General features: G+C 38.2%; 1 pseudogene; it reads left to right on the forward strand.

Annotated features, from left to right (window-relative positions):
* The first annotated feature begins 479 nt into the window (after positions 1 to 479).
* LOC125171581 (60S ribosomal protein L26-like) lies at positions 480 to 4,107 on the forward strand (annotated as a pseudogene).
* Positions 4,108 to 15,604: the final 11,497 nt, after the last annotated feature.

Here is a 15,604-nt window from a genome sequence, read left to right on the forward strand (position 1 = left end):
ATCATGACTTATTGAGCATTAACCATAAATGTTGTATTATGTAGAGTTTAGGTGCCAGGGATACAGTGATAAAGTCTGCCTTAGGTTGTGTTTCCCTGGGAAGCAGACCCAGAGACAGAAGTTCAGTGTAAGTCGTTTATTTGGAAAGAGATTCTGGAAACACTGGTGGGGGAGTGAGGAAGTAAACAGAGGAGAAAAAGCCAATATAGGTACATTCATGAGCAGGAAGGATAATTTGGCTCAGTCCTGCTTTGGACCTCTCAGAGACAGCAGAATGGAAACTTCATTACTGTCCCTGACACGGGGCAGAGGAAAGGAAATATTCTGTCACCTCCCATCTGTCAGTAACTTCTCAGCTCCTCCAGCCTGCCTCACAAGAGGACCAGCATGCTTGAGGAAAAGCCTCAGACAGAACGTTGTGGAAGCTTGCAGTGAGAAGCTGTTGGTATCTATGGCAACAGGGGATATGTCAGGGGCACCAGCAGAGTCTGCTGCAAAGACAGGCAAGATTCATGTTCTGTGGAGCTTTCAGAGACAAATAACACAATGTGAGCAAAAAAAAATGAATAATGTAGGGGTGCCTGGGTGGCTTAGTCAGTTAAGCATCCAACTCCGGCTTAGGTAATGATCTCACAGCTCGTGAGTTCGAGCCCTGCGTCAGGCTGTGCTGACAGCTCAGAGACTGGAGCTTGCTTCAGATTCTGTCTCCCTCTCTCTCTGCCCCTCCCCCTGCTCACGCTCTGTCTCTCTCTCCTTCAAAAATAAGCGTTAAAAAAATTTTAATGAATAATGTAATTTCAGATACAGACAAATATCGTGAAGGAAATGAAATGGTGCGATGTGATGACCACTGGTGTTGGCAATGTGGGTTGAATTGTGTCCTTTCAGATGTTGGAGTCCTAACCCCTAGTACCTCAGAGTGTGAGTATTTAGAAATTGTCCTTATGGAGGTAATCAAGTTGGATATCATTAGGGTGGTAATCCAATATGATGGGGTTCTTATGTAAAGGGGACGTTTGGACACAGAGATTCACAAAGAGGGAGATGGTGCGATGAGACACAAGAAGAAGACAGCCCCACAAAAGCCAAGGAAAGAAGGCTGGATCAGATTCTCCTTCACAGCCCTCAGGAGGAACCAACCATGACAGTACCTTCATTTTAGACTTCTAACCTCCAGAGGGTGAAACAATAAATGTCTGTCATGTAAGCCACCTGGTCTGTGACAACTTTGTTAATGCAGCCCTCACAAACTAATACAGTAGGTGTCTACTAATTAGATGGGGTGGTCAGGGAAGACCTCTCTTTGGAGGTAATATTTAAGCTGAGGCCTAACTAAAGGCAAGAGCCAGCCTTGCATAGGTCTGGGGCAGAGCACTTTAGACAAAGGGATAAGTAAATGCAATGGCCCAGAGGGAGAATGGAGTTGGTATGTTTAAAGAACAGAGAAAAGACTTTGGTGTGGCTGGATTTAGTGAGCTGCAGTGGCAGAATGTGCAGATGGGGTCAGAGAACTGGACAGGGTTCAAATGTGGGTCCACTTAGGTCATGATAAAGTTTGGATCATAGTCAAAGTACAATGAGAAACCATTGGAGGGCTTTAATCAGAGGAATGACATGATCTTATTCATGCTTTTGTAAAAGCGTTCTGTCTGCTACATGGAGAATGGTCTAGGTAGAAGGAGAATAAGATCAGAACCAGAGAGGCCACTCAGAAATCTGTTGCAGTTGTCTAGGGGAGAGGTGTTAGCATCTAGGAGTCGTGGGGTGCCTGTGGAAGAAAAAGAAGTGCAGACATTCATATGTAATTAGGAGCTGAATTGATAAGACTTTCTGGTGGGAGGAGGTTGGGGGGGGGAGGTAATCAGAAAGGTATCTGTTTGCTTACTTGAGCAGCTGGGTGAATGGTGAGCTATTTACTGAGATGGGAAAGCCTGGGAGAAGAAAAGGTTGGGGTGAGAAGGGAGGAGAATCTCTCTTTCCTTGGCTTTCAGGATACTGCCCACTCCTGTTTTTCTCCAACTCTGACTCTTCTTCTTCTTTTTTTTAAGTTTATTTATTTTGAGAGAGAGAGCATGCACGTGCGCAGGGGTGCACATGCACAGGGTTGGCTCTTGCCTTTAGTTAGACCTCAGCTTAAATATTACCTCCAAAGAGAGGTCTTCCCTGACCACCCCATCTAATTAGTAGACACCTACTGTATTAGTTTGTGAGGGTTACCATAACAAAGTTGTCACAGACCAGGTCCCTCTGGAGGTTAGAAGTCTAAAATGAAGGTACTGTCATGGTTGGTTCCTCCTGAGGGCTGTGAAGGAGAATCTGACAGAAAGAGAGAATCCCAAGTAGGCTTCACGCTGTCAGTGCAGAGCCCGACGTGGGGCTCCATCCCACGAACCGCGAGATCATGACCTGAGCAGAAATCAAGGGTCAGACACTTAACTGACTGAGCCACCGAGGAGCCCCTGTGACCCTTCTTTCTGTTTTTCTTCTTGGTTCCTCTTTCTCTATTCACAGAAATGTTGGCCTTCCATTTTCCTTTCTCCTTTCTCCTCATACTCTCCTTGGGTGATTTCATCCTTTCCCAAAACTCTGGTACCACCTCTATGCCAATCACTACCAATTGTACATAACCAGCCCAACATCTCTTCAGAGTTTTCAGAACTACATTTTCAACTGCCTTGTAGATTTCATACCTGGAAATTCAAACTAATGTGTCCAAGCCTCTCTAAACCCATCCATTCAGGCTTACCCTCAAATCTACTCATCTAGGTGGGTTCTCTAACTCAGCCAGTGGCTCAACCATACACCTTTCCTCTCTTGTTCTCATCTCCTCCCACATCTACCCCACATTCTTCCCTAAGCCCCATGATTGTTAAATGTAGTTATAAGAACTGTTACTGTGGAGCAGAAGAAAAAGCATTAAGAATTAGGATTTTACACAGTGTGAATGATTTATCTAGAATTGAAAATCTTTCAAGATAGTATTCTAAGGTAATGTGAAATATTGTGAGGTTATCTGAAATACTTCATGATTGGGAAATCTGCTTGATGAAAATATAAATTTACTAGAGGAGAGTAATGGGGAAGAGTTCTTAGGCCATAAATTAGGCATCAAACATTTAAGTACAGATTTTGTCACTAATTAACCATGTGTTCTTGGCTAATGTCATTTACCACATTTGTGTCTGAGTTTTCTAATTTGTCAAATTGCTATGAAAATTAATCCCATTCCTATACAACTCACAAGGATGTTTCACCATAAAGGAAAGAAGATTGTTATCATTAAAAGTGTCAGGGAGGAAATAGAATCAAATAGTATATTAAAATAATAACCCATCATGACCAAGTAGGGTTTAATCCCAGAAGTTAAAACAGTTTAGTATTTAGATATCTATTAATATTACTCACTACGTTAACAGTTAGAAGAAAATAAGTCATATAATTATTGAGAAAGATGCCCAAAACCATTGGAAAATATTCAACATTAATTCATGATTTAAAATAAAAACCCTCTTATTAAGGTAAGAAACTTTTAATTTTTGGCTGGCTAGTTACATTTACTTTGTATTTCTCATAAATAGTAGGTTTAGGGTGAAGAGTATCAAAAGCCCTTGCTTTCAAAAATTGTTTTTTGCCCTTCCTTTTTGTTGCCATCGCTAAAGCGCCAGCAGCCAAAATGAAGTTCAATCCCTTTGTGACTTCTGACCAGAGCAAGAACCACAAAAGGCATTTCAATGCATCTTCCCACATTCGCAAGAAGAAGTCTTCCTCTCTCTCCAAAGAGCTGAGACAGAAGTACGAGGTTCATTCCATGCCCACCCGAAAGGATGATGAAGTACAGGTTGTGTGAGGCCACTACAAAGGTCAGCAAATTGGCAAAGTAGTCCAGGTTTACTGGAAGAAATACATCATCTACCTTGAATGAGTACAGTGAGCGAAGGCAAATGGCATGCCTGTCCATGTGGGCATCATCCTAGCAAGGTGGTTATCACTGGACTGAAACTGGACAAAGACCACAAAAAGATCCTTGAAGGTAAAGGCAAATCTCATCAAGCAGGAAAGGAAAAGGGCAACTAAAGGAAAGAAACAATTGAGAAGATGCAGTACTAAAGTAATCTTATATACGGCTTTAAATAAAAACCGTTAAAATGAAAAAAATCCTTTTCAATTAAAAAAAAACCTACCCAAAATACTTTTCAGTGGTAACAAGCATGAAAGAATAGAATTTGAAGTATAATTTAATTATTTGAAATCATGTTAAAGGCTTATACTTGTTCCATTATTTTCTTTTTATGGATGGTATTGGTCACAGCCTTAATTTATTGATACACAGTCTTAGATCAGAAATGCAATCTCCCATAATAACTGTGTAAAAGAATACCTGTTCTGGGAATATGGATGAGCTCAACAGTAAAGAAGCAGGGACACATAATGAATTTTGATTTTTCTTTTCTTTTCTTTTCTTTTCTTTAAAGAAATTGTCTGTAGACATTCCTATCTCTTTCCAGCTGACTATATCTAATTGGAACACAAAGACCGGTCATTCAGCTATCCCACCCCTGGCCTTTCCCATTGCTTCCACACCATGGAATGAATACTGGCAGCCCTAAATCATTTCCACGTCGCTGGTAGTGCAAGAAAGCTACCAGAGTTTATATTTATGTCTACTTTCTTCAGCATAAAAGCAGGTTGCCTATATTTCAAGCCATAGAATTACAGAGCATTATTATGGAAAGAAGTCTGAGAAACGCAGTCTAAACCAGTAGTTTTCAACCCTGGCTGCACGCTAGAATAACCAGAGGACTTTTAAACAATTAACAACGCTCTGACCTCACCCTCAGAGTCTAATTTAATTGGTCTAGTAAGAGACCCTGGCTTTGGTGGTGTTTTGTGTTTCTTCTTATTGAAGTATAATTAACATATTGTGTTATATTAGTTTAAGGTATAAAATATAATGATTCAACAATTCTATACATTATTTGGTGCTCTTCAAGATAAGTGTACTCTTAATCCCTTTTATCTATTTCACCCATCCCCCTGCTTACCTACTCTCTGGCGACCACCTATTTGTGATCTGTATTTAAGAGTTTATTTTTTTTTCTTTATTCATTTGGGTTTTTTTTTCTTAAATTCTACATATGAATGAAATCATATGATATATTTTTTTGTCTGATTGACTTATTTAACTTAGCATTCATTATACCCTCTAGGTCCATCCATAGATGAATGGATAAAGAAAATGTAGTATACATATACACACATATGTAATATACATATATTGGAATATTACTGGTCTTGGTAATTTTTAAAAGCTCTCCCAAGTGATTCTAACATGTAACTGCAGTTTTAAAACACTACTGTAGTTTTTTTTTTTTTTTTTAAATGAGCAAACATAGACCCTGAGTGACCAGCTAGGTAATGGCAGATCTCATTGACTTATAGGTGATATTTATGTTATGAAGATTTCCAAAACTTGGAAATGAGTCACAAAAGATGACTGTGTCAATTCAATGCCTCCCTAAAACATGGACTTAATCCCACCCAAGGATCACCTTTTAAGACATGAGACATTTTAAAGACATGTCTAAGTCTGTAAAGGTTAGATGTTAATTTGTGAAAATGAATACTATATAAATGAGTTTTTGTATAATAGAAATAAAAATTATCTCTATTCATCTGAGAAGATAATCCCAAAGGTTATGATTTTATTTACCTATGGGACATGAACCAGTTTTGTATCTAATTTATCAATCCTATTCCAGCATAATTTTCCATTTATATTCTCTCTTGATTTCTCTTGCTCTCTCTCTCTTTCTCTTTCCCTTCTAATACATCACTTACTTTCTCTGTGTTTCAGTTTCCTAACTGGCTTTATCATCTTTCTGGTTACTTCATTAATGAGAAATCAAACTTTGATACTTGCTCACTAAGTATTTATATGGAAATTACAAATATAAAATCATGAGAATTATGTTTTGACACTTGAAAATGTTATAAATTTTATTAAGCTATCCTAAACCATTAAGAAGCTTTAATTCATCATTCAAGATGTAATTTATTCTGTTCTCCAAATATATTATTCATCAAACACATTCAGAAGCCATAAAATTGGAGAATTTTACTGCAGGCAAAGTAGAGTAACAAGAACCTAACTAATGCTCCCTTTTAGAAAAAAATAAAAAATAAATGGGCAAAATATATGAGTCTACAGTTTTCAGATATTGGACACCAGGCAGCACAGGATAGTGATCCCTGAGGAAGGGAAGGAAACAAGGAGAGCTCTGTGATCATCCCACCTTATTGCCTAGAAAGAGTTTCCAAGAGGCAGTGCAGGGAGGAGGGCTCCCCAAGTTGTGGAGTTGGAGCTAGAACTCAGGGATGCCAAGGCAGCTAGAGTTTCACAGGTGAGAGCTCCACAGAGAGAGCTTTAGAGATCTGAGAGAGTCTCCCTGGAATGTTCAGGTAGAAAGTGATCAGTATAAACATGTAAGGAAACTACCTGACGCCAGGGAAAGAATTAGTGGGGAAAAAAAATACTGGTTGCTTACCTAAGACTGGAAATAGTTCCTGCTTCCACCAACCTGGGTGGAAAATTTCCTATTTCACAGCCCATTGGGTAGAAGAATCAGTAGTTAGGGAAAAATCGGCCCTTGACTAGAAGCTGCTCTGGTCCCATCTAACAAGGCTTAAAAGCAAGCCTCAAAGGAATGCAAGTAATTGAGCTCAGAGCAAGCATCAAGAATATTTATAGGAATATAAAAATAACCAGCACCCAACAAGGTGATATTCACAATGTCTGACATTCAATCCAAAATTACCAGGCAGATTATATTTCTAAAACTTTTGCCTCTGTGCGAGAAAGGATTATCAAGAAATTGCAATCTTCTAACAAAGTATTGTCAATCTGATGGATAGAAAGGAAACAAAACTGAATACAAAATTTTACTTGTCAGGGGCACCTGGGTGGCGCAGTCGGTTAAGCGTCCGACTTCAGCCAGGTCACGATCTCGCGGTCCGTGAGTTCGAGCCCCGCGTCGGGCTGTGGGCTGATGGCTCAGAGCCTGGAGCCTGTTTCCGATTCTGTGTCTCCCTCTCTCTCTGCCCCTGCCCCGTTCATGCTCTGTCTCTCTCTGTCCCAAAAAATAAAATAAAATGTTGAAAAAAAAAAATTAAAAAAAAAAAAATTTTACTTGTCAGTAAAAAGTAAAAAGAGGAAGATTGTTTTTTATGTGACCATTAAGTGCAATTGACACTGAGTGGTTTTTTTTGTTTGTTTGTTTTAATAGGGCTATTGTGTTGCTATGGTTACAAGTTTGCATTAGCATTTTCACTAGGAAACGGTGTGGTCTGAACATTCCTCCCACTTTTTACATCTGCCCACTTGCTCCAGACAGTGATTTGGTAACCTGGCTTCCAGCCCTAGCCTCCTCCACCAACCCCAGTGAGTGCACATTTTTCATCCCGTTCTCAGAAAATTTTAGCTCCTCTGAGATGTGAAGTTAGGTTCTGGCTCCTACTCAGAATGCATATTGTCAAACCACAAGACACTGATCAGCTTCCTTTGTGCAACTCAATAACCTTTTACCTCTTTGGCATGATCTATATGCATGAGATCACTATGAGATAATTCATTAATTTTAATAAGCTCTTTAAAAATGCATTTAGAAATAAATTTAATCACTACAGAAGATATCCATTTTGAAATTCTGGGTGTTTTTCTTAAAGCAATCCTTGTAAGATAATTTTGCAGCTTCGTGATGAATCTTCTTCTAAGTTTTACATGTTCATATATCTTTCCATTCTTCCTCTCCCCTTCTCCTTTTCTGATTTCCTCCTCCCCTCTCTTTAACCACTTTTTATTGTTACAGTTATTCCCATCATTCAAGCTTGTATCTCTGAAATTTGCTCCTCGAATCAGATTATTGGAATGTCTCCTAAGAAATAAAAAGGTAGTGGAGCACCTGAGTGGCTCAGTTGGTTAAGCATCTGACTCTTGATTTCAACTCAGGTCATGATCTCATGGTTTGTGAATTCGAGCCTCCCATCAGTCACTGACAGTGAAGAGACTGGGATTCTCTCTCTCTTTCCCTCCCTCTCTCACACTCGCTCTCTCTCAAAATAAATAAATAAATAAACATTAAAAAAAGAAAGAAAGATACAGGCAATAGGCAAAAAATTCGCAGGATTGGGCCTCCTGAAGACTGACCCAGTAACCGAAACTGAAGTTGATCATCTTCAAGCATGGGAAGAGCTGCTAACCACTAACCTAGCTCAGGTTCTTATCATTTCTAATCAGTCTTTATTCCTGAACCCCCTCTCGAGCTTCCCTCCATACACCAACCATACATCTTTCTAAACTGCAGTCTGTCACTTGAAATCCTCCTGTGGATCCCTGTTGTCAATACGATGATGTCCAACCTCCTTAAAATATCATTTGAGGCCTTTAGTGATCTGGATCCTGCCTCTTACTCTGACCTCAATGATCAGTGTTCATGCTCCTCCCTATCCACCCACGTGTCTCTCTCTCTCTCTCTCTCTCTCTCTCTCCCCTCTCTCTCTCTCTCTCTCTCTCTCTCTTTCTCTTTCTCTCTCCTTCACCAAGCCACTCCAAATTCCCTATCACTCCCAGCTCCCCAGTGCACCATATTTTCCTAAGGTACCATGCTTTTGCATGGGAGGCTTTCCTTTGTTCCTTGTTCCCCAACTGACACCAGCCCAGTGATATCAAATTACAATAATATAGTTTCAAGACTGATCTTTTATCCTAGAAAAGTGTGCATAACACTCTGTCTCATAGCTTCTGTTGTCTCTGATCTTTGCAGCCAAGTTTATTTATAACTGTGAATTGGAATTCTCTACAGTTGTGGTTTCATGATGTCAGATGCCAGCAGGAAACGGAACACTTAAATCAGTGATCCACATGTCTGAGAATATGTGAATGCTTAGCACTGTGTAGCTCTAGTCTAAGAAGCAATTAGTATTAACGGGTCCTTGGGTCACCACACTCTGAAATCTCTAAGTACTTTCAAATACATCATTGCATTCACTGGTCCTCTCATGGTGGCCATAGTGGCATTGCTCACATTCTGATGCTCTGCATAAGATGCTTTTAATGTGCAATAGTAGCACAAATTCAGGGACGCCTGGGTGGCTCACTCGGTTGAGCGTCAGACTTCGGCTCAGGTCACAATCTCGAAGTCGGTGAGTTCAAACCCCAAATTGGGCTTGCTGCTGTCGGCACAGAGCCCAATTCAGAGCCTCTGTCCCCCTCTCTCTCTGTCCCTCCCCCACTCACTCGCACTCACTCGCTCTCTCTCTCTCAAAATTAAATAAAACATTTTTTAAAAATTGTAGCACAAATTCAGATTGCCCAAGCCATGGGCTGGTATGTGGCAGGTTTAATACTCCCTCATATAGGGTCCACTGCCTCGCTGGGCACATCTGACCAGTGACCGCAGGGCTATCCTAACCCAAATATATAAGAACTGTAATATCTTGGAAAACACACAAAACCACAAGTAACGAGACTTGAAATTAGACTGTCACTCTACTCCTCTACCTCCATGGTGTGACCTGGAAGTCATTTCCCCTTTCTGTGTCTCATTTATCTCATCTATAAAACTCATGAGTTAGACAAGACCATTGTTTCTTCAACTGGAATCCACAGACTGCCTGCATCAGAATCACCTGGGATGCTTTTTGGCAATGCAGACACTCAGGACCCTCCCCCCTACTGAGTCACACTCCTTAGTGGGGGACGAAGAGAGCAGGGGGGAGTTTAGAGAACGGGAGAAATCCAAAATCAACAGTTTAAATAGCTTAAGTAACTCCTATGCTACTAAAACTTGGGATCCACTGCGATAGATGATCACGTAGACGGTGGCTCTCTGGCCTGTTCCCACCATCTAGGTTGCTTCCTGTGGTAAGATGTGTTATAAAGAAAAAAATCGTTAATGAATTTTAAAAGCTAAGCTTAGCAGTGTATTTAGAATACAAAATTTAGAATCGTGTTTGAAAATTAACTGTAGGCAATTCAAGGTGATCATTATAAATTGCACCACTTCCATTCATTCATTTTCCCTTTTATTTGCTTGTGTGGGATAGCAACGCCTTCCAGGCCTTTCTTGAGTATGTGCATGGTCCTGTACAAGCATGTGGCCTTCCAGATTTGTTGGAATATATCAGAGCTTTTCAAAACCTCCCAATTCACCAGTTTTTCCTCTTAAGTTTTGTGGTCAGCCTTGAAATGCTACAAGACTTACTGTTCTTACTGAGATTCAGCTATTTTTCCTGAGTAAATTACTCCTTGGATTACTGCAAGCCTTTAACTAATTTCCAGAGTTCTAAAAAAGGTTGATTTTGACAGTTTTTATTGCTCATAAAGAAGAGCAGATTTTTGGAGGTCTTTACACCCCTGATTTGTTTGTTTCTGTTTTTGTTTTACCCCATAGCCATCTCTGAATCCCACCCCAGCTAGGTGCAGATATAACCCCAGAATTTCAGGGCAGTTAAGCTCCCAGGAAATTCTCCACTATGGGTGACTGGACACAGTCCTTCAGACGGATGCTTCTGAGAGGCTTCTGTATGCTTTTCCAAAGTTCTGAGAGAATCTAGACCCCATTGCTTAAAGCAACAACCTCAATAATACACACTTATGTTAGCTTTTCCTCCCTCCCTGCCTCACTCTTTCCATTCCTTCACTCTTGTTTCAAAGAACTCTCTCCCAAATAACTCACACCCTGATCCTTGTCTCGGCCTCTGCTTCAGAGAGGACCCAAACTAAAACAGCTGTCTGTTCTGGTGAACTATGTATAGTTGTGGCACTTATAAATTACTGTAGTGCTTTACTTCACCAGTCTTCTGGGTTTTAATCAAATCTGAATACATTCACCGGGGGTATGTAGCACTCATGTGTATCCCAGAGTAAGAGAGGGATGAGCATTAAGAAAAGCTGTTCTAAAGCGTTATGATTTCGGGGCACCTGGGTGGCTCAGTCGGCTAACTGACTTCAACTCAGGCCATGCTCTCGTGGTTCATGGGTTCAAGCCCCGCTTTGGGCTCTGTGCTGACAGCTTAGAGTCTGGAGCTTGCTTCTGTGTCTCTCTCTCTCTGTTTCTCCCCCACTCATGCTCTGCCTCTCAAAAATAATAAATAAACATAAAAATTTCTTAAACAAAGCATTATGATTTCTAGGACAGAAAAAGAGCTGCCAACATTTGAATTTTGGGGTAAAAAGCAGATGTCTCCATATATTACAATCCTTTACAACTAGACCAGATTTTATAACCAGAAAAGCAGCCTCCCTTACACTAAGTATATCATGAAGTTAAACAGAATGGGGTCTGGGCAAGTTCTTTCTTGGTAGAGCTCTCAGCTAATCACCACAGGGCTTGATAATGATTATTATGCTAGCAACAACAGAAATGATAGTTCCTATGATTGACAGCTGACCATGCTGGGTACTCACTGTAACCACTACTCCAGCTATTAAGAGTTAGCACCTGATGGGAACATACATCTGAGTTGCCTTCTCTTATTAGGTGCCTGAAGGTCATAGTGTCCGTCTAAATTGGATTTGGAATTACATAAAATACATGTGTATTCACAGACTTCCAAATGTCCTTTTAATTATATACAATCTCATTTGCAGTATCCTTCCATCTGGAGGCTCTTGTTACTATTCCAAGTGGCCATGGGATGCATTAGCCACTGGGACACATGTTTGCTATTACCAGGTGTTCATAGAACAACTGCCCCCTAGCAGTTCCTAGCAAGAAACCAACAACAGAATCTGGAGGGATTGGAGAGGTCCACAACATCACTTCTAGTGTGGGTAGGAGGTGATTCCTCTGCCAGCAAAAAGTTTTCATCTACCACTGGGCCTGTCTAGTGGCAGTCACGCGGCCCTGATACAGGGACTAAAGGCATCTTTCAATTAAGGATTTGACACAGACAATAAAAATTACTGCAAAAACTGTAGACAAATACTGAATCTACTTTGTGGGATATAATACACAGTTCTGTACACTGTTAATTACAAATAGTATCTAATACACTCTGATGCCTTCTTAGTAAAATGGTTGTGAAACCTTCTGTCAGGAGTAGTTAGCGCTAAGCTAGGCACCTAATAAGAATGATAATGACAACAGATTCTATTATTTTAGTACCTGTTATATGCCAGGACCTTCACGTTCATTATCCCTAGCCTTCAGAGATGCGCTGTAGGCAGTAATCCATAAGATCCCTATTTTACACATGAGAAAACCGCCATTCCGAGAGGTTAACTTGTCTAATTTAGTATATGATATTTGAATGAATTAATATTTTTGTATGAATGAATAAATGACAATGAATAAGTGAAATTAACTAATTAAATGAAAGGGGAATTGGAATGCTCTAGAGCTGGTCCAGTAATGCTTCTATTTTTGTCATACTGGGTCACAAATAATATCTTTTTTTTTTTTTTTTTTTTTTTTTTTTTTTTTGCTTCTCTTTAATACTTCCTGCCAGGCTGGTATTTTCCTGATAGTGGATCAAAATACTAATATCACAGTATTGTCATATTTTCCTGTCTGCAATTTCTTATAGTTGTTTTTTGACCCTTACTAAAAACATATGTATTTGTGCCTTTCTGTAATGTTTCGCCAACTGTGTAATGCCACAAAGGGTGAAAGAATGACTCTAACAACCTCCACAATATGCTTACAAATATTTTGTGTCAAAAAACTTTTGCACTTGAATTAGAAAAGGTGTTAAGTTTCTTGATTTCTTTTTTCATTATAAAAATAGAAGCTAATTACAGAAAGTCTGACAAAACAAAATAGAATAACTTTTTATGAATATATATGGTATCATTTTTGAAAGACAAGAATTGTTAGCAGTAGTGTGCTAGATTTCCTTCCTGCCTAGGCTTTTTTTGTTTCTCTTACTTAACTTTAAAAGGTTTTAGCTATTATATACTCTTCTTAAGCATCATTTTGAATAACAACATAAAAAAAGATAATTACTACAGTGTCATTTGGAAAATAGTCTATATGTCCATCAACTGGAGAATTTAAGCATTTAATGCAAAAAATTGAAAGCATTTAATGCAAAATTGAGGATTGAAAGTATTTAATGCAAAAAAATTTCAAAATTTAGATTTAGATTTATTTCCTTAGGTGTAGTCTTACTATATGTATATATCATACTCATGTATTACATGACTCATGATTACATGATTATTTCTATACATATAAATAAATATATGTAAACTATTCTTAGATATGATTCTTCATCCTAAAATTCATAAGCTCTTTCCCTGACAGCTTTGTGGTCTTTCTCTGACCATTGAATATTATCTTAACTTTAACAGGTTTGGTAAAAACCATTTGGTAAAAATCCATTGGTTTCCTCACTAATATTTTTCTACTCAACTATTTCATATTCACAACTGTTCAAGCTTCCTACCTTGAGTATGAGAGAAAAGATGGCAGATTTCACTAAAGTCTTTTTGATTCTAAAGCCAACTAAGAATCAAAGTTTTCCATGTTTTCCCATGTTTTTTCCATGTTTAATGCAACAAGTGAAACAACACAGTTCCAAAGCATATGAAAACAAAGCTAATTATATCCCTCCTGCCCCTATCTCTCCACTTCCACCCCCTGAAGTGCCAAGACTAGCAACCCAGTGTGCATCCTTCCACGTTTTCCTTTTTCCTGGTTCATGATATTGGCACAGCATACACAAAGATACATGTTGGAGATTCTTACTGAAATACTTCCAGATGAAATCATATGGCATTTGGGATTTGCTTAAAAACATTCATTTGCTTGAATATTTGTTTATAGATAAATACACACACATTTATTTTTACATAAATAGCATTACATTTTACACATTGGACCATTTTAGGAAAGTTTTTTTGTTTTCTTTTGCTTTTTTTTTTTTAACTTCTGTCCCTCATCCCATCCCCTCTCCATTCACCCTGACTCAATTTCCAACTTTACAGCTCATGTTAACGTTAAGGCTCACCCCTCTGTATTTTTCACATACATACAGCCATATACAAGCAAATTTGTGCATATACATATATGTAAATATTCATAAATTATCAGATTTATAGTAGGATTTTAGCATTATTTGCTATTTATAATTATAGTTGCTATTAATTCTTAGAAAACAGAAATTGTTATATTTAAATAATCTCATTTTATTCCTATTTTGCTTGTAGTTTTTATTAGGAACCAATGTTATCAAATGTCTTTTCAGCACTTATTGATACCATATTTTTTTCTCTTTCAATTTATTATTGAAATAATCACCCTCATACTCATAAAATAAATTTTATATGGTGATAGTGTGTTATTATTGTGATACACTGCTGGGTTCTATGTGCTATTTTATTACATTGCTTGTACTATATCAAGTTTTGGTATTAACATTATGTTGACATCATAAGAATTTTTCCATCATTTTCTATGGTCTGGAATAGTTATATAATACTGAAAATGCCTGTTATTTATTTATTTTTTTAATTTTTAACATTTACTTATTTTTGGGAGACAGAGATAGAGCATGAGCAGGGGAGGGGCAGAGAGAGAGGGAGACACAGAATCTGAAGCAAGTTCCAGGCTCTGAGCTGTCAGCACAGAGCCTGATGCAGGGCTCAAACCCATGAACTGTGAGATCATGACCTGAGCTGAAGTCAGATGCTTAATGGACTAAGCTACTCAGGTGCCCTGAAAATACCTGTTATTTAAAGGCTAAATAGAACTCAGCTATAAAAACATCCCATCCTAAAGCCTTTTGGAAATTGTAGGCCTACAATTACCTAGCCTAAATCTTCTATGGCAGCATTTCCTAAGTTCACTGATAATAGAAATCAGTTCAGGCTCTTGATAAATACAGAAATTATTGGGCCCTGACCTAATAATAGACTTGAGATTCTGGTTCATCAGATCTGGGATACAATCAGTTGTAGGAATTTATAGTTTTAGCAAGCACAGTTGATTTGTATCATAACTCTATAGTAATTAGTCTACTCAAGTTTCCCAATTAATTTTGAATTAATTTGGGTAATTCTATTTTTCTAGAAAATTATTTCTTCTAAGTTTCCAAATTTGTTGCACTTGAGTTATTTGGCATTATCTTGCAATTCTTTCAATCTCGTACATTTCTGTGGTTATGCTTCCTGTCTCATTTCCAATTTCACATATTTCTGCTCTCTTTTTTCCTTAATCAAATCTTCATGAACTTATCTATTTTACCAACTTTTACAAAGAACCAATTTTCAGAATTATTTAGTCTCTGTGTCATTTTAAAATTTCTGTTTCATTAATTTCAATCTTCCTCCATATTAGTTTCCTCTTAGGTTATACACATTCAGATAGTTTATGATTATCCACTTTTATTGAACTACATATATATGTGTATATGTGTATATATATGTATGTATGTATGTATATGTATATATATGTATATATGTATGTATATATATATATATATATATAGCAAGATTCCTACATTACCACTGTTTTCTCCCCTGAACATCTTTTTTTTTTAGATTTTTTAGAGTTTATTTATTTATTTCAAGAGAAAGAGCATGCATGCAGGGGAGGGGCAGAGA

The sequence above is a fragment of the Prionailurus viverrinus genome, chromosome C1, assembly GCF_022837055.1.
Source record: "Prionailurus viverrinus isolate Anna chromosome C1, UM_Priviv_1.0, whole genome shotgun sequence".
In the NCBI taxonomy this organism is placed as follows: domain Eukaryota; kingdom Metazoa; phylum Chordata; class Mammalia; order Carnivora; family Felidae; genus Prionailurus; species Prionailurus viverrinus.